At 41.2% G+C, this 20,489-nt stretch overlaps 1 protein-coding gene across 2 annotated transcripts in view; it reads left to right on the top strand.

Moving 5' to 3' along the window:
- The window catches only part of Prkar2b (protein kinase cAMP-dependent type II regulatory subunit beta), a 95,813-nt gene that overhangs the window by 41,465 nt on the left and 33,859 nt on the right, over positions 1–20,489 (top strand). The gene's annotated exons all lie outside the window — the stretch shown is intronic.

Raw genomic sequence — 20,489 nt, 5'->3', positions numbered from 1 at the left:
TTTAGTGGAAAGTGGGTGTCAGGGCTTATCTGGCATTTGGTTATAGCTTTGATGGGAAAGCAGGGTTTCAGTCGGGGGGAGTGCATTGTAAAGAAGTGACTTTCCCCGGTATGTGAACCATGTAAGGCGACTTTGTGGTTCAGGAAGTAGTGATCTAACTAAATGTCAAGTACACAGACTCTCCTATGGACTACCGAGAGGAGTATCCCACGTGAGGCTGGGTCCAGGCCAGCGGAGAGGAGCCTGGGAGGGCAGTGCCAAGAGTTTGGGTGTTTTCTTTGTTGTGTTTTTAGTTTTGTAACTAATTCATCCATCTATTTACTGAATAATTTCGTCTTAAGACAGAGTTTTGATCTGTCACCCACACTGGCCTTGAACTTACCATGTAGCCCAGGCTAGCCTTTAATTCAGCCGTCCTGCCTCAACCACCTGAGACCTGCAACTGTATGTGTATGTGACCCTAGCTGCTGCAGCTTGGATTTTATTCTGAATGAGAGGAACCATTAGAAACGTGTTGTTTGTTTGGAGTTTTGCTTGTTTGTGTCAGATAATGAATTTAGCAAACGATTCAACCCTTGAACAACAGGGCTAGAATGTTAAAGTTTCAAACCAGGTCCTGTAGTGCCTGCTACTCCTCTGGATACTGTGCAGGAAGCAGCTTTGAGGAGCCCATCTCTCACAGGTGCAGCTGTGTGTAGGGATCCAGCTGTCTGACAGAAGTGTGCGTGGACCTGGAAACACCAAAGGACAGACATCCTGAGTCCACTCAGTGTTTCCTGAACCCGTGTTGCTTACGTGCTTCGACATTCTAATCATTATTTTTTAGATCTTTTAAAGAAATTAAGAGACGAGGAAATATACTTATTCATTTTATTCAAATATTTGTCATTTAAAGACATTGAAACTTTTCATTTAAAAAGATTTTCTTGGATGGCTTTTGAGAGAGTGTATGGGTATGTGTGGAGGTCATTGACCAACTTCAAATGCATTTGTTTTGAGATAAGGTCTCTTGCTGGGATTTGGGGCTCACCAGTGAGGTTAGCCAGGGGTCTTACCATAAGCATTATAAGTGCATGCCACCATGCCTAGCTTCTCATATGGATTCTGGGGCAAGAACTCGGGGCCTCATGCTTGTATGACACACACACTTTACTAGTCCATAGCATCGCTCCAGCCCTGAGATAGGGTCTCTGTAGGCCAGGTTAGTGTTGAACTTGCTAGATTACTTAGAATGACCGTGAACTTCTAATTCTCTGTCTCCATTTGCCAAGCGAGGAGATTACAGGTGTGTGCCACTACCCCTGGCACTACCTCTCGTGTAGTACTGGAGATTGAACCCAATGCCTTATGTGTAGTCTAATTACCATCTAAATCTACATCTCAGGTCAATTTTCATTATTTTTTGCAAAGCAAAATTAAATGGCTTAAGCATTATCAGGTGTTTGGCTGTGCGGCATCAAGTCTTCACATTGATGTTCACTCGTCAGCACCATCTGCCCACAGAGTTTACGTCTTAGCTGTAACTGTCTGCAGGAACCATTGAACTCCTTCCTCAGTCCCCTTCCCTGTAGCCGCGGCAACCACCATGCTCCTTTCTGTCTGTCTCTGTGAAGGAGTACTCCTGATGTCTGACTGGCTACTTAGTCCTGCAGTGACTGATTCATTTCACTGAGCAGGATGCCTTTGAGGGTCATCCACAGTATAACACATGTTAAAAATTAAGTACATTCCATTCTGTGTATATTCTGTATATTCTGTATTTTGTTTATACATCAGTTTCCCAATTGACATAGATTTGCATTTTTATTATTATGCTATTATGAAAACGGATGTACAAATATCTATTTGAGTCTCCACTTTCAGTTCTTTATATTCCCCGGAGGGATTTACTGGAACATATGGTAATTAAAAAAATTTTTTTGAGCAATTGTTTATTAGTTTCTCTTCTCTTGATGTGATAAAAATGTCCTGAAGAAAACAACTTGAGAAAGGCTTTATTTTTATCCTATGGTTCCAGAAGAGATATAGTTTGTCATAGCAGGAAAGGCATGGTGGCAGCAGGAGGCTGGCCTCTCATGGCCTCAGAAGTCCAGAAGCAGAGTAAACAGGAAGCAGGGATAGACTGTAAAGCCTTAGTGTTGTGATGATGCTCCCTCCAGCAAGGCTCTGCCTCCTAAATAGACCATCACCTCCCCAAACGGTTCCTCCAGCCGGGAACCACGTGTGCACACACAAGAACTGGGGATGGGGCCGGGGCCGGGGGGCCAGGGGCGGGGCCGGGGGGGTGGAGGGCAGGTCATGCTCACCGTACAGCGTAGTGTCATACTGGTTTCCACAGTGCCACACAATGTTGCTCCCCAGCAGTGAGAGCTTCCAGAATCTCCACAGCCTCACTAGTGTTTGCCTTTTTTTTTTTTTTTTTTTTTTGTAAATGCCAATCAAATGTTCCTGAAGTATTGTTTTGTAGTGGGTTGGCTTACCGTCCCCTAATGATTTGTGGTATGGAGAAAACATTTTTCATGTGCTTATTGATAATTTTCACATGATTGAAGAAATGTCTATTAAGTCCAGTCCCCATTTTTAAACCAGGCTGTTTTTCTCTTGTTGAGAGTTCTTTATAAATTCTGATTATTAATCCCTTATTAAGGTCATGGTTTGCGGTTTTCTAGCATTTTTGTGGACCAAATGTTCACCGTTTCTGGTGCTCTGCGCTTGTTTCCTTCCTCCTGAATTGAGCTTCTGTCTGGCATCACTTCCTTAGCCTGAAAGACTTCCTGTGACCTCTGTGCAGTCTCTGCTTACTGGGAATGAGTTCACATCATGGTGGGTTTTCTCTCTCTCTCTCACACACACACACACTCTAGTGTTTTTAAAGCACAGTTTTTCTACATATAGACTTGTTGGAGGGGCATATTTTTCTGTCAACGCTTACAGCATGTCATTTCCCTGCCCTCTGACCTCCCTTTGTTATACTGAAAACTTAGGTCATGTTAACATTCTCTTTGGGAGCTTTCTCTGGTTTTGACTTTTAACAATGTGAATAACCCGTGCTTAGGTATGGGTAGTGTCTTTGTGTCTGTTCTGTGCCAAGGCCCATGGGACTTCTTAGGTCTAAACATGGATGACTTTTTGTGTCTTGTCTTGTTTGTGACAGGGTCTTAAGTTGCTGTACTGGCTAGTTTTGGGTCAACTTGACACAGCTGGAGTTATCACAGAGAAAGGGGCTTCAATTGAGGAAATGCCTCCATGAGATCCAGCTGTAAGGCATTTTCTCAATTAGTGATCAAGGGGGAAAGGCCCCTTGTGGGTGGGACCATCTCTGGGCTGGTAGTCTTGGTTCTATAAGAGAGCAGGCTGAGCAAGGCAGGGGAGGCAAGCCAGTAACGAACATCCCTTCATGGCTTCTGCATCAGCTCCTGCTTCCTGACCTGCTTGAAGTTCCAGTCCTGACTTCCTTGGTGATGAACAGCAATGTGGAAGAGTAAGCTGAATAAACCCTTTCCTCCCCAACTTGCTTCTTGGTCATGATGTTTGTGCAGGAATAGAAACCCTGACTAAGACAGTTGCCCAGTGTGGCTTTGGACTTCTTATCCTCTTCCCTATAAAAATGCTGAGATTAGAGATGTGTAAACTATCTTAGGTTAATGCCGTTATAAAACTGTAAAACTTGTTTGCCTATAAATGAATTATATAGTCTATCTAGCCCACATAAAAGACACAGAAACTTGGTATTTTGTTTACAAGCTGTAAGCCTAGGTTGGGCGGGTTCTGTGCTGTTCTCTCACATATACAAATCATATGCCCCTTGTGACTCACTGTTTGAGTCTCGCTCAGGCTGCTTTTGCTCCATCAGCTGTCCTTGGGGTGCACTTCGCTGGGCCATGTGCTGCTGGTCCATCTTGTCTAATGGAGGCCTCCTGATCTCTTTGTCTTCTTTTTACATCTTCCCGTGGTCTCTCTCATTCGAGTCTTAAGTTCGGCCTTTCTCTCTCTACTGTCCAATCACAGGCTCTAGCCTTTTATTAACCAATAGCTTTAAACTGGGGAGCAAGGGTTACCCAACAAAGGCCAGTGTATGTGAGAACACACTTGTCTGGGCAACAACCAGATCTTGGGGTTGAGACTTTAGCAATGGCATACATAGTGACAGACCAACCCTCAGCGTTTGCCAACATCTCTGAAAGGTTCTTCCTCTCTCTTTGTAGCATGTTTGAGAGGGACTTCCACATGCTGTCAATGTGGTGCACAGTGTTTCACAGGGTTCTTAGACAACTCATCTTTGTTCGCTCATTTTTCCAATGGAATAGTTTCTATTGATCTGTCTTTCAAGTTCTTTGATTCTGCTTTTAACATTGGCTCTACTTGTTTAGTGTCTATAGAACCGTATGCATGTGTGCGCATACAGATGCAGAAATACTTGCCTGTGCATGTGTATGTGAAGACCAGACGTTGATGGTCGGCCTCTTCCTTGGTCACTTTCTACGTTACTATTTGAGATAGGGTCTCTCACTGAACCCGTTTGCTGACTGGCCATTGAGTCCCTGGGATCCTCCTGTCTCTCCACTCTCCAGTGCTGGGCTTACCTGTGTGTCCTGCCATACCTGGCTTTACTTGGGTGCTGGAGATGTGAAATGGTCCTCACGCATGCGCAGCAAGCACTTACTCACTGGCCATCCCTCTAGCCCGAGTCTTCGATTCTCCCTTCCATTGAGCCATTCTAATGACTTTGAAACCAAACCAAACCCGAGTTGTTACATTTTCAACACGTTTTCCCTGTGACCCCTTCTTGTAATTTTCTCTTTAATGAAGCTGATTATTGAATCACTGATCAGCCGATCAAATATGGTTTCCTCTGCCTCCATGAAGGAAATAGCCTCTTTGAAGTCTTCTCTGTGTCCAGTTAGAGTCAGTTCTTTGTAGTCTGTGGGTCACAGCTACTTTTTCTCTGCATGTGTCATGTTTGCTAAGAGCTGGACAGTTTAGGATCTTTACGGTAATGTTTCTGGATCCCGAGCGAGCTCCCCTCCCCAGGTTGTTGCTTCCTGGCAGGTGGGAGAACCAATTTGTCTGTGCTTCAATTCCTGTGTTCCAACTCCTGTGGTTTGTGGCTTTGAGGGTTGGCTTGTGTCTGCCTGATGTTATGGTCAGAAGCCACTCACAGCTGATAGATCCTGTGTGAGTTTGGGAACATTTAAATTTCAGGCAGTTTTCAAGGGGAGGTTTGGCATTTACTTTCTGCTGGGTCATCTCATGTCCCCTCTGCCTGCACAGAGATGGCCTCTATTGCCCTGTTGTGTAGACGGCTTGGGCCCTGCCAGTTTCTTCTATGTCCCCACAAAGCATGACCACAGCACAGACTCATGGGAATGTAACCAGACTCCTAACTGTCTCGCTTTCCGTTACACTGCTAGTTAGTTTACTGAATCTAGGAATGACACCATCTTATGCTCTCTAAGCTTCAGGCCTCTTGCTTGTCTTTCACCCAGGTCACTGTAACCAGCAATGCTCAGGGCAGGAACTGTGCGTGTGAGTGCGTGTGAGAGTGTGTGTGTGTGTGTGTAGTGTGTGTTGTCTGTCTGTTTTTGTTTTGTTTTTTGTCTGTTTCCATGTTCACCTGGAATGGCATAGCGAGCAGCCTTGGGCAGGGATGCCAGTGATTTGCAACTGTGTTAACTGAAAATCTGGTCCTTTTATGCATAAATGCTTCTGTATCGTATGCCTCTCATTTCATCCCCTACGTTCTGTATAATTCCTCTCTGCCTTTTTGGTCGTGGGGGTGGGGCAGGATCTACCACGTTCCTCATTCCACTAGGCTGTCCTGGAACTTGCTGTGTAGACCAGACTGGCTTTACCTCCCAAATGCTGGGGTGCAAGGCATGGGCCACCACGCCTGGCTAAAGATGTTTTTGTTTTGTTTTGTTTTTTTAAATGCTGCATTAAAATTACAGGAATGAGATAGACGTGGTGTTCATAGTGAGGAGTGGCCCTTCTGTGCTAGTCAACCACTGGATCACTGGGCTGCATCCCACCCACCATCTTGTTCTTTCAAATAAATGGTGTTAGCTTTATTAGAAACAGTTTTTAGTTTTACTGTGGCATTATTAATGAGTTGTCTTCCTAAAGTATTTGGGAAAAATTTAGCACCTTGGTTCTGTTAGTTTTAGAGAAGTATAAAATATTAAAGCCAATTTTGAGAAAAGATGAGATACCTTAAAAAAAAAGACAGTTAGTAAGATACCGTTTTTGTGGTTTTAATTCCTTCTTGTACCTGAGATGGGAATAATTTGAGGCAATTTAGTAATCTTTTTGAAGTATGGATATTTAAAGATGCTTGAGAATAACTTCTAAATCATGATGATGATGATGATGATGATGGTGATGGTGGTGATGATGATGATTGGGTTTCAAGACAAGGTTTCTCTGAATAGCCCTATTGTCCTGGAATTCAATCTGTTGACCAGTCCGGCTTTGAACTCACAGAGATCTGCCTGCCTTTCTGATTGTAAAGTGAAAAAAACATGGAAGGGTAGATAGGAAAATAAGAATAGTCATAATCTTTCTATAGAGCAGTACCTGCTACATAAACATTGGTATCCACCTTGACAGCCATCTTTTATGCATACTTTTTTTGTAAATATACAATATACACCTGCCTTGCAAATGACTATAAAAACATTTTATAAGATATTACTGAACAACAAAGTTCTTAATCGAAAATGAAATCTTATTTACTTTTTTTTTTTTAAGACAGTGTCTCATGTAGTCCAGACTGGCCTCTGATCCGCTGTGCAGCCTTGAATTCCTAATTCTCCTGCTTCTCCCTCCTCAGAGCTGGACTCACAGGCACGTGCCGTGAGTCACACCGGGTTGCTATGGTGCCTGGGATTGATTCTAGGACCTCCTGCATACTGGGCAAGCACTCTACCAACTGAGCTGCACTCTTAGCCCCTTAAAGAGTAATTTAAAAATATTAATAACATACATGAATACATACCTTAATTATTTTTTATTTATTATTGGGGACTCTTTTTAACTATCAGTTTTTAGATGGAAGGACCTGAAGAGTACTTACTGAATTGACCTTGAGAATGTTAAAGGCTTTCTCTTTTAAAAGATTTATTTTATGTATGTGAGTACACTGTAGTTGACCTTCAGGCACACCAGAAGAGGGCATCAGATTCCATTACAGATGGTTGTGAGCTACCATTTGGTTCCTGGGAATTGAACTCAGGACCTCTAGAAGAGCAGTTAATGCTCTAAACTGCTGGGCCATCTCTCCAGCCCTCAAAGCTTTTATTTTTTGAGATAGGATCTTAATATCCAGAGTGGCCTCCAACTCAGCTAAGGATGACTTTGAATCTCCTGCTTCTACCTCTGGGGTGCAGAGATTACAGGCTTGTACCACCCACCATAACAAATTTATGTGGTTGTGAGGATCAAACCCAAGCCTTGTGCATGCTAAGCAACTCCTTTCCTCGGCTGAGCTACATCCCCAGCCACTTTCAAAGCCCATGAAACTTTTCGAATCTGGCGTCTCCATTCCTACTTCTCACCAGCAGTGCTGAGGAATTTCATTCTAAACCTGTCTTTGTCATACTGTTTTTTAACTTAAACAAATTAACAAAAACAAAAAAGACCCAAAGAACTTTGCTAATTTATTTGACATAAATGTTCAGTAGTTTGTTCCTAGATTTTAATTTTTCCTTATTATATCATTCTATCTTAATTTAAAAATTCACTTGATTCAGATCTTGATCAGAGAAAAATGACAGCTGATAAAAAAAAAAGAATTTCTAGCAAAAGAGAAATTAGGATACATGTCATTATTTATTATTGCTTTTCCTAAAGACACTTAAAAATTAGACTTGATAGAAATATGTTAGGACCTACAAAACTTTCACCGAATTTTATTTTCTTAGAACAGTTTCCATGAGATAGGATAGTTTGAACCCACAGGAAATTCATATTTTTTTAAAAAGACTGTTGAGTTTCATTTTAAAAATGAAAGTGGAGTCAGATATGATGGTTGTGGGGGCCTAATAACCCGAGCACTCGGCAAGGCTGCAGCAGGAAAAAAAAGAATAGTTTATTTAGACAACTTTAATCCTGTTATTTTAAATAATAAATAAGCCAGACTCTTGAGTTCCATATCTTCTCACCGTGTTCTATAATTCGAGTCTTTGCACACTAACAGGCATTGTGCTGTCACACATTGGTAAGCAGCCGCTGTCTTGCTAGATTTCTCATGATTGCACCAAGAGGCTTGGTTAGGAGTCTCCTCTGGAGCTGGGTTGGACAAGTCGGGACCCACGAAGTTCCAGTTTCCCATCCTAGGACAATGTGGTTAGATGACACTTGTTCTGGAAATGTATTAGTGAATTAGAAGAATACCTGCGGCTTCTCTCATTCTCTCATGTGTGTGTGTTGGTCATCATTCCAGAAACAGAAGTATTCAGGAATACTGTTCTGAGTAATAAACGAAATTATTTAGTGATGCTAAATAATAGAATGTAGGGCTAGACCTAATATTTTAAGGGCAGAGTTATATCATGACTATATTAGTGTATTGGCTAGTATTTCTATTTGTTTATTTTAGTATATAAGAAGATTTTAGACCAAAATAAATACCAAGAGATAATCATATTCCCTGAACAATGGGAGCCTTTTGACAAATTTGGGAAATGGTCAGGTGGTATTTAAACCAAAGGATCATACTTGGCAAGGAAGAAATGGCCTCCCCCCACCCCTTCTCAGCCCTCACTATTTGTCGCAGGCAGGAAAACTGGCTCTGCCCCTTGCCAGCTGTGGCATTGGGTGAGCTAGCTGGAGCAGTGCTGGAGAGCTTGATCATCCTGATGCTGTGGGTGAAGGAATGTTGGCAGGCTGACCAACTCAGCTACCACCCCAGCTCAGATCCTGGTCTTTCAATTGATCCACCGAACTGCTGAAGTCCATGAAGGGGCCAGTCCTGTAGACTCAAAGCTGAAGGATCTCTATGACACAGGGCAACATAGGCTACCCAAGAAGAGTCCCAGTGCAGATTCAGTATAGATAGTGTAGTAGAAGTCAGAGGCTCAAACTAGACCAGTGACTCATTACAATGAACATTTGCAAGTAAAGGATATACTGTGGGACACATTACAGCTTCCACAATAAGATGTGTTTTGTTTTGGTGTGTGTGGGTGTGTGTATGTATGTTTTCTTTTTTAACCTGAGGGTAGAGTAGGGTTAGGTTGCAAAGAAGATGAGTGTGATTGGGATTCGTGATGTGAAATTCATAAAGAATCAATAAAAAAATTTTAAAATCACCTTGACTATTAGAATAATTTTTAAAACTTTTTCTTAGATTTATTTTTGTTTTGTATATTAGTATCTTGCCTCTGTGTGTGTGTGTGTGTGTGTGTGTGTGTGTCTGTGTGTATGCTACTTGTATGCCTGGTGTCTGTGGAAGTCAGAAGAGGGCACTGGATCCCATTGAATTGGAGCTACGGGTGGTTGTGAACCATCATGTGAGTACTAGGAACCAAATTCAGGTCCTCTACAAGAGCAGTAAATGGACTTTGCCTGATGAGCCATCTCTCCAGCCCTTTTCCTTCCATCCTCCCCTTTTATGAGACAGGATCTCACTATGTAGCCCTCAGACTAACAGACCCACCTGCTTCTGCTTCCTGAGTGCTGACAAGAACTTAGTGATCACTGAAATTTGACCCACAGGAAATTCGTATTTTTTTAAAAAGACTGTTGGCTGTCAGTTTATCAACATGCATAATAGTCATTAAATATAATGTTCATAAATACTTATGGACCAGTTTTAGCAAAATACAAATATAATTCTGTTCTGATACAGTTTTCTGGTACAAACTAACCCATTTACTGCTCACTGCTTGGTTATATTTTGGAGAGACTCCTTGATGAATTCTGATGATTACTAACAAACATGTAAGTGGAATTTATAAAGTTGATGTTTAGGAGGCAAGGGATGAGGCTCAGAGGTAGACCAGTTGTCTAGCATAATCAAGGACCTGGGTTTACTCTCCAACACCACTAAATAACCACCATGGTTGTTAAATCAGATAAATAATCAAAACAGTCCCATAACCCCTAAAGAAATAGAAGCAGTCATTAATAGTCTCCCTACCCAAAACAAAACAAGAACAACAACAACAACAAAAAACCACCCAGGATCAGATGGGTTTAGTGCAGAGTTCTATCAGACCTTCAAAGAAGACCTAATACCAATACTCTTCAAATTATTCCACAAAATAGAAACAGAAGGTACACTACCCAATTTGTTGTTAATTACTCTGATAAAACCACACAAAGACCCAACAAAGAAAGAGAATGTCAGACCAATTTCCCTTATGAATATTGATGCAAAAATACTCAATAAAATTCTCACTAACTGAATCCAAGAACACATCAACACGATCATCCACCATGATCAAGTAGGCTTCATCCAAGGGATACAGGGATGGTTCAATATGCAGAAATCCATCAGTGTAATCCACTATATAAACAAACTCAAAGAAAAAAAACACATGATCGTTTCACTAGATCCTGAGAAAGCATATGACAAAATCCAACACCCCTTCATGATAAATGTCTTTGAAAGATCAGGGATTCTTTTTCAAAGGTACTCACGAATTGTTCTTCAGGCTCATTTGGCTTTTTATTCTTTGAATAGAATTAAATGGAATGTTTGTAAAATACACGAAAAAAAAGGCATCTGTCTTTTCTCAGCTTCTATATGTTGTTTATTCTCTTATATCTTCATATTAGCACCATTGGAGGTACAGGAGATAACGTTTCCATTGTGGAAGGGAGTAGAGCTCACATGGTTTGTCTTTTATTCTTGAACCACACATTATACTCATGGTGGAGTTATGTAGAATATTTGAGCCTATCCTACACTAGAGTCATCCTATTATTCTATTAGAAATGTTCCTCATTGATAAGATTCACGGGCCTTTTTTTGTTTGTTTGTTTGTTTTTGTTTATTTGTGGTTTGTTTTTCGAGACAGGGTTTCTCTGAATGCACGGTCCTTTTACTTGTGCCTCCAACCTACATAAGGTAACTGCTAAAAGAAGTAGTTGATATTTTATAGACCAGATTTTACATGTAGAGCAAGTGATTGGAATAAAACATACTAAAGACAGATAATAGTGATTTGGTTACATACTAAAAACCAAAGTTTTAAACATGGGAGAAATAACTGCTAAAAAATGATCCAATAAAGGCATGAGTTCTAGCATAAAGTTTTGCTTTACTCCTAGAGGTAGTTTTTGAAACAGACTTTAAAAGAGTTGATTTTTATCATTAGTAATAAATAGCATGTTATGAGGAAGTCCTTCCGATCCTGAAGCCCTAGTGCTCATTTGTGTATTCCAGCAGGTCTCCTTCCCAATGGGCTGTGAGAGCAACAGCCCATTTACAGCTGCCACTGGTTCTTGAATATGCAGTCACTAAAAAGAGGAGAGGTGTATATGTGCAAACGAATCATCTTTAGAAACATAAAAAAACCTACACAGAAGAGTGAGTCAAGTTTATGGCTGTATTCTAAATACCTCTCCTATTAAGGGACAATAAAATGTTTTGGGTACTACTAGTTTCACAATGGATTGTGGCAGTGTAATAAAATTCTTTAAATATCAAACATGCTTATGAGATGTTACAGTGCTTTATAGAAGAAACAAAACAGCTTGAAAAGTTTTTAGAATTGATAATTATATATTTGGGATGACTAAGAAGCTATTGAATAAGGAGATTTAAAGCAGAGTTTACAGGGAATTTATAGAGAAGGGGGTTTGTGGATAGCTATTTCTTAAAATTTTTTTTTGGTTGTGAGTCCAGCCTTCAATGGCTGAGCTGTCTCCCTAGCTTTGGATAGCTGATTCTTAAAGCGCCAGTGATAACCTTGGCTAGGAGTGGACCACTCTAGATTAAGTAAGAAGTGTATCGCTGTCCTTTTGCCAAAGCAAGATTATATATTTCAATACCTTGGTTAAATCTATATAGTAAAGTTCTGGCATAAATATAGTTGATTTGGGAACTAAATAATTCAGTTAAGTACCATTTAATGAAAGTTACTTAAATGATTAACGACTGGCTAAGTGATAATTTATATAGCTTCTTGTAGACGGAATATGGATGGTTAACTGGGTTATGGCACATGTGTGTCTATACATACCTGTCTGTTTAGACAAGATCTTGCTATGTAGCTGTTTGAGTGTTCTGTTTCTGTGAAAAGAGGTCATGACCAATGCTGCTTATAGAAAAAAATCATGTAGTTGGCACCTTGCTTACAGTTTCAGTGGGTTAATCTGTTATCAGCACGGTGGAGACCATGGCGGCACTCAGGCAGACATGGTGCTGGAGAAGGAGCTAAGAGCTACATCCTGATCCCCAGGCTGCAGGCAGAGAGACACTGGCCTGGGTTCTCACAACCTGGAAGTTCACTCACTCCACCTAATCCTTCCAAACAGTACCTCAGCTAGGGACTAAGAATGGGAATACAGGAGCCTATGGGGAGGATTCTCACTGAAACCATCACAGTAGCCAGGCTGACTTCAGACTCAAGTTCTTCCTGCCTCACCTGCCTCTGTGCTGAAATTATAGGCATGCACCACCATACCTGGAAAATTTCAGTATCTTGGTGCAGGAAATAGTAAAATATTATAAACAAATAATTAGTCTATTTAAAGTTTGAGAGAAATGTAAGGAAATATTGATCATTTGAATCAAATTATTTAAATGTGACTGTTCATTTCAGAGTTTATAAATTGTAATTCTTTAGAGAATTCTGTAGATTTTTGGGTCAAGAACTTGCTCCCTTTTTTTCTTTTATCTTTTTTCCTTTTTATCTTTCTTCCATTTTCTTCACTACAGGACTTAACTGAGGCTTTGTGTTCGTGGTGCACTGCTTGGTCACACTGCCATGATATCCTTCTTCATGACTTCCCATTTTAAAGTGAACCGTAAAGTTGATTTCGGTCTCTCTTCCACTCGCTCCATGAGCCTGTGAGAGGGAGTGAAGGAGAGAAGAAAATGGGAAGTGGAAAGGTGGAGATGGGAAGGCTTCCGGGTTTGCTCTCATCTGGTTTCCTTGTGGTCAGCAGGGCTTAGTCACACAATGTTCTAGTTTTCTCACCTTCAAAGACCCTAGACATACTGTACTTCCTGTCTCCTTGATATCAGGAGTGCTTGTGCGTCTTACACATGTCTGTCTTACACATCCCTTCTATACACACATCTTAGCAGATGCCGAGGTTTTCAGGTTAAGCTTCTAAAGCCACTGAGCAGCATGCCGCTGCCTTAGGTGACATTCTAAGTTTGGGGGTTCCATCAGTCTTTGACCTCAGTAAAGACTATTCAGAAAAAAGCACCCACTAGGTCGAGGAGGGTGTTCCTTGTGAGGACGACGTGAGCCTGTGACGTCACTGAGAGTGAGGACACCTGTTCGTATATGCTGGCTACTCTGCCCTGACATACAGGTTCTATATGTCCAAGGGTAAGGAGTCCTGTTTTGGAAGCTGGAGAGATGGCCCAGCAGTTAAGAGCACTGACTGCTCTTCCAGAGGTCCTGAGTTCAATTCCCAGCAACCACATGGTGGCTCACAACCATCTGTAATGGGATCTCATGCCCTCTTCTGGTGTGTCTGAAGACAGCGACAGAGTAGTCATATAAATAAATAAATCTTTTTTTTTTTTTAAAAAGAAGGAGTTCTGTTTTGTTTCATGTCATTTTGTTTTCAATCTGCGGCAGCCCATGTTATAGTGGACAGAAGGCATAAGCTACTGGAACTTTGCTTCTAAGTTTACTTTTTATAATTTTAATTTTTTATTGAAAACAGAGTTTCTCATACAATACATTTCCCTCCCCGACTCCTCTCAGATCCTTCCCATCTCTCCACCCACCCAAATCCATACCTTTTCTTTGTCTCATTAGAAAACGAACAACCGAATATACAAACAGAAAAAAAACCCAAACAACTGAATACACAAACAGGAAAAAAAAAAAAACAAACTAGACTAGAAGAAAGCAAATGCAACCCCCAAAGAAAAAGCACAAGAAACCGTGGAGACCTAGAGATACACAGACTTGCACATACAGAAGTCAGAAACCATAATACAGAAACGGAAGATCTGTAAAGTTAAAAAAAAAGCTCAGACAAAGCACAAATGCCACTGAGTTAGATTTGTGTTGACCCCTTTTCATTGCACATAGGACCTGCCCTCAAGAGTGGTTTGTATACCCAGTGAGACTCCCTTGGAGAAAACCAAGTTTCATTCATGAGCAATTATCAACGGGATAGTTTCAGGGTTAGAGATGGGGCTTGTGTCTACTTCCCCTCTCAGCCATGGGACCCCTTCTGGCTTAGGCCTGCGCATGCCGCCACAGTCTCGGTGAGTTTGTGTCAGCACTCTGTCTGGAAGGCTTTGTTGTCTTGGCGTCTTCCATCCCCACTGGCTCTTACAGTCTTTACTTCTCTTCACAAAGTTCCCCAAGCCCTGAGGAGGGGGTTTGATGAAGACATCTCATTTAGGACTTGGTGGTCCAAGGTCTCTGATTCTCTGCACCTCTCCGGTTACTTGTGGATATTTGTTTCCGCTTCCTGCAGGAGGAAGCTTCTCTAATGATGATGACTGAGAGACAGAGTGATCTGTGAGGATAACAGGATGTCCTTACGATTGTTTTATGGTTGGGTTCCTTTAGCAGAAAAGGAGTATTTGGTTTTCCTCTAGGTCTATGGTGTATCTGGTCTCAGGTTCTTGACCATCCGATAAGGAGTCTTAATCAAGGGAAAATTAGCCTTGTAGGGCATTTTCTTGGTTGGTGATTGCTGTGGAAGTGCCCAGCAGCAGGTGGTCCTGGGTTCTAAAAGAAAGCAAGCTGTGCAAGCCTCGAGGAGCAAGACAGTAAGCACACCCTTCCACGGCCTCTGCATCAGTTCCTGACTCCAGCTTTACGCCTTGAGCTCCGGCCCTGAAATCCTAGATGATGTACTACAAGCTATAATAAGTAAATGCTTTTGTTCCCAAGTGGATTTGGTCATAGTGTCTTATCACAGCAATAGAAACACTACCTAAGGCAGACAGTTACTGATGACCGAGCACAGGTGTATACCAGACTGCCCCTGTAGATGAATATTGCAGGGAGCCTGTGGCATTGCCTCACAGTTTCCCTTCCTTAGCAAGAGCAAGTGCATTTCACTCTAGTGCTCTCAGTCTCTTTATCACCCTCTTGCCTCTGAGATTTTAATGCAGGTACATTGTGCAGCTTATACACTTGGTGTAGGCTCTGCTTTTTTTTGGGGGGGGGGGAACTAGGAACCATTTAATTTGGTAAGACACTTGCCTTCGCTGATGATATAAAAGGTAAAGTTTTTTCTCAGATAGGGCATTTCTACCCCATTAATCTAAGTTTAGCAATCTTGAGTGAGACTTCTGTTGTCTAATACACCTGTGCTTTTTATGTGCACTTTATTTTAAGCTAATTATTGTTTAAATGTGTATGCAAAAATCCGAGTGCATTGAGAACACAAAAAAATTAACCTTTGTGCATTGTATAGAAGACAATTATTTTTCTAGATTAAAAGGTCTCTGAATCACAAAGTCTTTGTGGAGAGGCCATATTTGCCTGCCATTCTTACAATGCATACTTATAAAGGGCATATTGTGTATAATATGCATCAGTGTTGAGCACCCAGGGACTCATGGAGTTCTTTATTCTTTGACAACCAAGGTGCCAGTGTGGGCTGTATTCTAATGTCAGGTTATCTGACTATATCGAATCTCACAACATATCCAGTAAAGTGAAGAGGGATCTTCCTTTTGAAAAAACAACAAACCTCGGAGTTGGCATAACCCTTTGTCTGCCACACTATAAATAGAGAGCATGAGAAGCCTGGAGGCCAAGTTCGACAGGATGCAAAGTTGATGCAGATCTTCTCTTGCTGTCTGTTCTGCAATCTGTGACAGTTGTCTGGCTACGCCAGTGCACATACTCTGTCTGCACATACTCTGGGTAGGAATATGCTTAAATTCCTAGACCATTCTCAACAACCAGGATACTTTCCAAACACATATGTGCAGAATAACAGTGAAATTTAAATATATCTTAAGACTGTCTCTCTCTACTGTTTAGTTGCCAAAGAGTAAAGGATACAGTTTGAGCCTGAGTTTCAGATTGTCTAGAAGATACAGGGCAGTTGTATTTCTGGTAGAGTAGGAGGCATCACAGGCTACATGGAGAATGTCTTGACAGCCCATCCAGACCATCTGGCATTCATTTGTTTTACACAAATATTTACCAAATTTCTTAATCTCTGTGCTTTTTAGTGAATACGATAGAAACCCCCTTTTCACTTATTCTTTGTGTCCCCATTTCTTGAACAAATAACCCAGAACAGCTTACCAGTAATCTACTCAGAATGTGTCTGAGAGTCTGAAACACCGGTATGCTGCTGTAAGCTATTAGAAACAGTGTCCCATTCTCAAGGACCATGGAAGATTTGTTCATTAGTAAGTCTTTCCCACATACATCGAGCCAGGCAGTGTGCCCTCTCCTTGCTGGGAACAAGAATACCCAGCCGTTCCCTATAGGGTCGTGAGACAAACACATTATTACCATGTGTGAAAGAACATAGTATGTTAAGTTATGACAGTGAGTCCTCCCACATCTCTGGAGGAGCACAAAATGTCCTTTCTGAAATGAATGCACCTAAATTAGCTCTGTGTGGGTGAAAGGTTAAGATCTGCCCCTCGCCCCAATTTGTGGGTGTGTTGGCAGGAGTTTGTTGTGGTAGAGATTAAACTCAGGGCTCCATGGGTACCATGTAAGCCCTGTACCATTGTCCCATATCCACAACCCATGACTCCTGACCTGACTTTTAACTTGTGGCTGGAGAGAAGGGGTGGCTTGGAGAAAATAAGGTGAGCTCTAATGAAAGGGAACTGCAGGATGGCTCTGGAGACTGTCAGGCCCACCACAGCAACCTTTCAGAGTTGCAAGTGTCATTTGGGTATAGCAGGTCAGTTCTAGTCAGTGAGACAACTGAAGCAGTGCCAAGAATCAGTCACAATACCGACAGGTACTCCAGTGAAACTGATGGTCTAGCACAAACACACATTGCCTGATAAAGATACTCACATTAGAAGGGTGTTAAGTAATTAGTGACAGGGACACAGTTGATAAGCTGTTTGCAAAATAACAGATTTTTTTTCCCCTAAATTCCAAGTTGTTTTAGTTAGGGGATAGCGGCCAGCGGTTTGGAAACCAGAGGTTCAGAGGATGCTTTCTATGAACTGAAATTTGAAATAACACTGTAATGAGTCAGGGGACATAGATCACAAGTCATTGGAGAACAGAATAAGTTAGATGCTTCATTTCCTGTTGAATATGCTGGTCATGTGAGCTTGTCACCTTCACAGTCCCCATGCTCACAAACACCCTCCATTTGGATTAAATTTCTCCTTTGTCATCCTCTGTGAAGTCTGAGAATTTTGATAAAAGGCCCCTGCTTTCCTTTTTGCATTGTATAACTGATAAAGTGGCCCCGTTCCCCATTTGGTTGCCACTCATGGAGACAGAAAATTGCAGAGCCTCGCCTAGAAGAGGTTTTCATCCCCTGTGGAAAGTTGTAGCCTATCCAATTAAAGTGTGTGAGCTAATGATATATCGTGTGTGTGTGTGTGTGTGTGTGTGTGTGTGTGTGTATGCGCACAGTCTCAGGCACTATCCATCCAGATATTACTTGACAGATTCTTAACTTCCTGTTTCCTTATCCCCAGGCAACTTCCTAATTATGGTCTGGCTGCATCTGTGGTTCTCCGGCAGGGAGAGAACTGACTGGTCATGCTGACTTAATACTTCATCCAGGAAGTTCCTTACTAAATTGGCATTCTGGCTTTGTGTATCATTGGAGGTTTTTACATATGAGCCTGCTCTCCAGAAGCCCTGTGCCTGCTGGGTTCTGAGACATGCACTAAAGTCCAGGCATTGTGCTGGCACATTTGCCAAAGTCCTTAGGTCATTTACTAGGATGTGTGACCCTGACCTGTTTATGCCCTGGTCTTTTCATCTGTGAAATGGTTGCATTCATAACTATTGTAGGGTTATGGGGCTGGGTAAGACAATACAGGTCAGGGCTTTTGAGCCCCAATACTATCATTCTTTAAAGCTTTGGGGATGGTTTTGTTTTTTGTTTTTGTTTTGATTTTTTGGTTGAGTGTGGTGGGGTTACTGTATATTTAGGCCTTTAAACAGCATCCCTGACCCAAGTTTACTGTATGTCTGTGACCTTCCCCACCCCACTACACTTGGATGATCAGATTGTTTCCAGGTATTAAACAGATATCTTCTGTGAAGGGCAAAATGTGGCTGCACAGAGCGGTGCCTGCAGGAAGTAATGGTAGGTTTTATAATAATGATGATAAAGGCACAGAGGAGGATAGACGCCATTCATGATGCTGTCCTGAGACCCTCAGGACCATTTGTGAGCCTGTTATTATGATCATCAATCATTGTTGTCATTATTAGTTTCCTGCTTTCAGTTCCTGTATCTTAGCCAAGATAAACCATATGTATAAACTTGAGTAAAATAAAAACACCTACCTCTTAAAAAATGAAAGAGAAGTATTAAATCCTTAGGTATGCAAATGAGAAGATGGCGTCCAAGCTTGTGGAGTGAGTAGTCCTGTGATGTTGAATGCTGGGTTAAGTCACACTGGGGTGCTTTCTGCCTCAACACACATCACTCTATTAAGCATAGACAAACAACAATTTAAATTATTTTGAGCAGTCTAACCATAAAATAATGTTTTTAAAGTTGACTTTGTCTAGATATGGTGGTGTATGCCTTTGATCCTAGCACTTGGGAGGCAGAGGCAGGTGGATCTCTTATGTTTGAGGTCAGCCTGATCTACATAATGGGTACTAGGATGTCAAAGCTACAAAGAGAGACATGGTCCGAAAGACAGACAGACAGACAGGTAGATTTCCTCCTAAAAGGAAAAATGTATTCCCCGTAGATGACTATAAAGGAGATATACATAGTCAAAGTATTTGTAAGTTATTCCTTTTTAATAGTTTTGAAACATTTAAATCCTTTCTTTTAAATTGGCACCCAGCTCTTTCATGTAGCCAGCAAGCCTTTTTATATTCTTTGTAGAACAATGGATGGGTACAGCCTCTTGTAGAAAAATATACAGTAAATATGCCTTAAGATTTGTCATGCCAAAAGGCTAACAGAATAACTTTTGAAGTAATGTAAAATGTCTACATTTATGGTTAAGAAATTTTATTGCAAAAATATTGTAATAAAAAAAAGCTAGTTAAATGCCCAGTATTAGGAATGGAGTTAATGATAGTGAGGTAGCATACTGTGGTCCTCAAGAACAACGTTCAGTGTTTCTGGTGACGCAAACATTCTCAGTGTTGAAGGAAAAGGAAGCAGATTTTCAGGCTGCATGTGCAGTATAAATTCAACTCCAACCAAGGCCAGGAGGAAATATTCTCAGTGTTAGCACTCTGATACCGAGAAAGTGGGTTATGAATAATTCATGAGAGTTTCTCAGAGCTTTATGATTAAATAGATCATTTCATAGCAAACTTAGATGTTTTTATTGTTCATGTTCCCTAAGGTAATTTTAGGTTACAAATATTTTTTGCCTTGGAAATAAATATTAAAAGGGTTAAGTTTTGAACAGGAATAAGCAAAAACCAATGGCTATTTTCAAGTGTGGCTTTATATTATGAGATTTTCATATAAATTACAATACATAAACAGTTTTAGGGGGTAGATTCCTAGCCTTGTAATTAGTGGCTTTTAAAAACCATCATGGCATTCTTTATGATCATTAATTTTAAATGTCTCTTTTTGGTTGAGATTTTATATATAGTTATACCATTTCCCCCTTCTGTTTTCTCCCTCCAAACAGTCCCACATTCTCCTCTTTGCTCACTTTCAAATTCATGGCCTCCTTTTTCATTGTTATTAATATAAATGTATGCACATAATACACATTCCCAAATACACACACACACACACACACACACACACATACAACTTGCTCATTCCATTACTGAATAATGTTACTGGTGAGTATATGTCTTCCGGGCTCACCACTGGTAGTGGGTAAACAGGTGTGCTCTTCCCTGGGGAAGACTATTTCTCCCGTTCTCAGCATTCCTTAGTTGCCTGTAGTTATTTGTGGAGTTGAGGCCTCCCAATCTTCCCCCTATGTACATTAGCAAGTCTGTGGGTGTCATCCTTTTCAGTTCATGCTTAGGCAGTCATGTTGGAAAGACTGTGGGTGTAACATCTGACATTGCTACACCCATCTGACATTGTAACACAGTCTCACAGCAAACTCCCTGATCCTCTGGCTTTCACAGTCTTTTTTTTTTTTGTTTTTTGTTTTTTTTGTTTTTCGAGACAGGGTTTCTCTGTGCAGCCCTGGCTGTCCTGGCACTCACTTTGTAGACCAG

This window comes from Mus caroli, unplaced genomic scaffold (assembly GCF_978045245.1).
Source record: "Mus caroli unplaced genomic scaffold, Mus_caroli_1 scaffold_14, whole genome shotgun sequence".
Classification (NCBI taxonomy): domain Eukaryota; kingdom Metazoa; phylum Chordata; class Mammalia; order Rodentia; family Muridae; genus Mus; species Mus caroli.
Note: the sequence above shows the minus strand (reverse complement) of the source record. Positions and strands in the feature narration are given on the sequence as shown.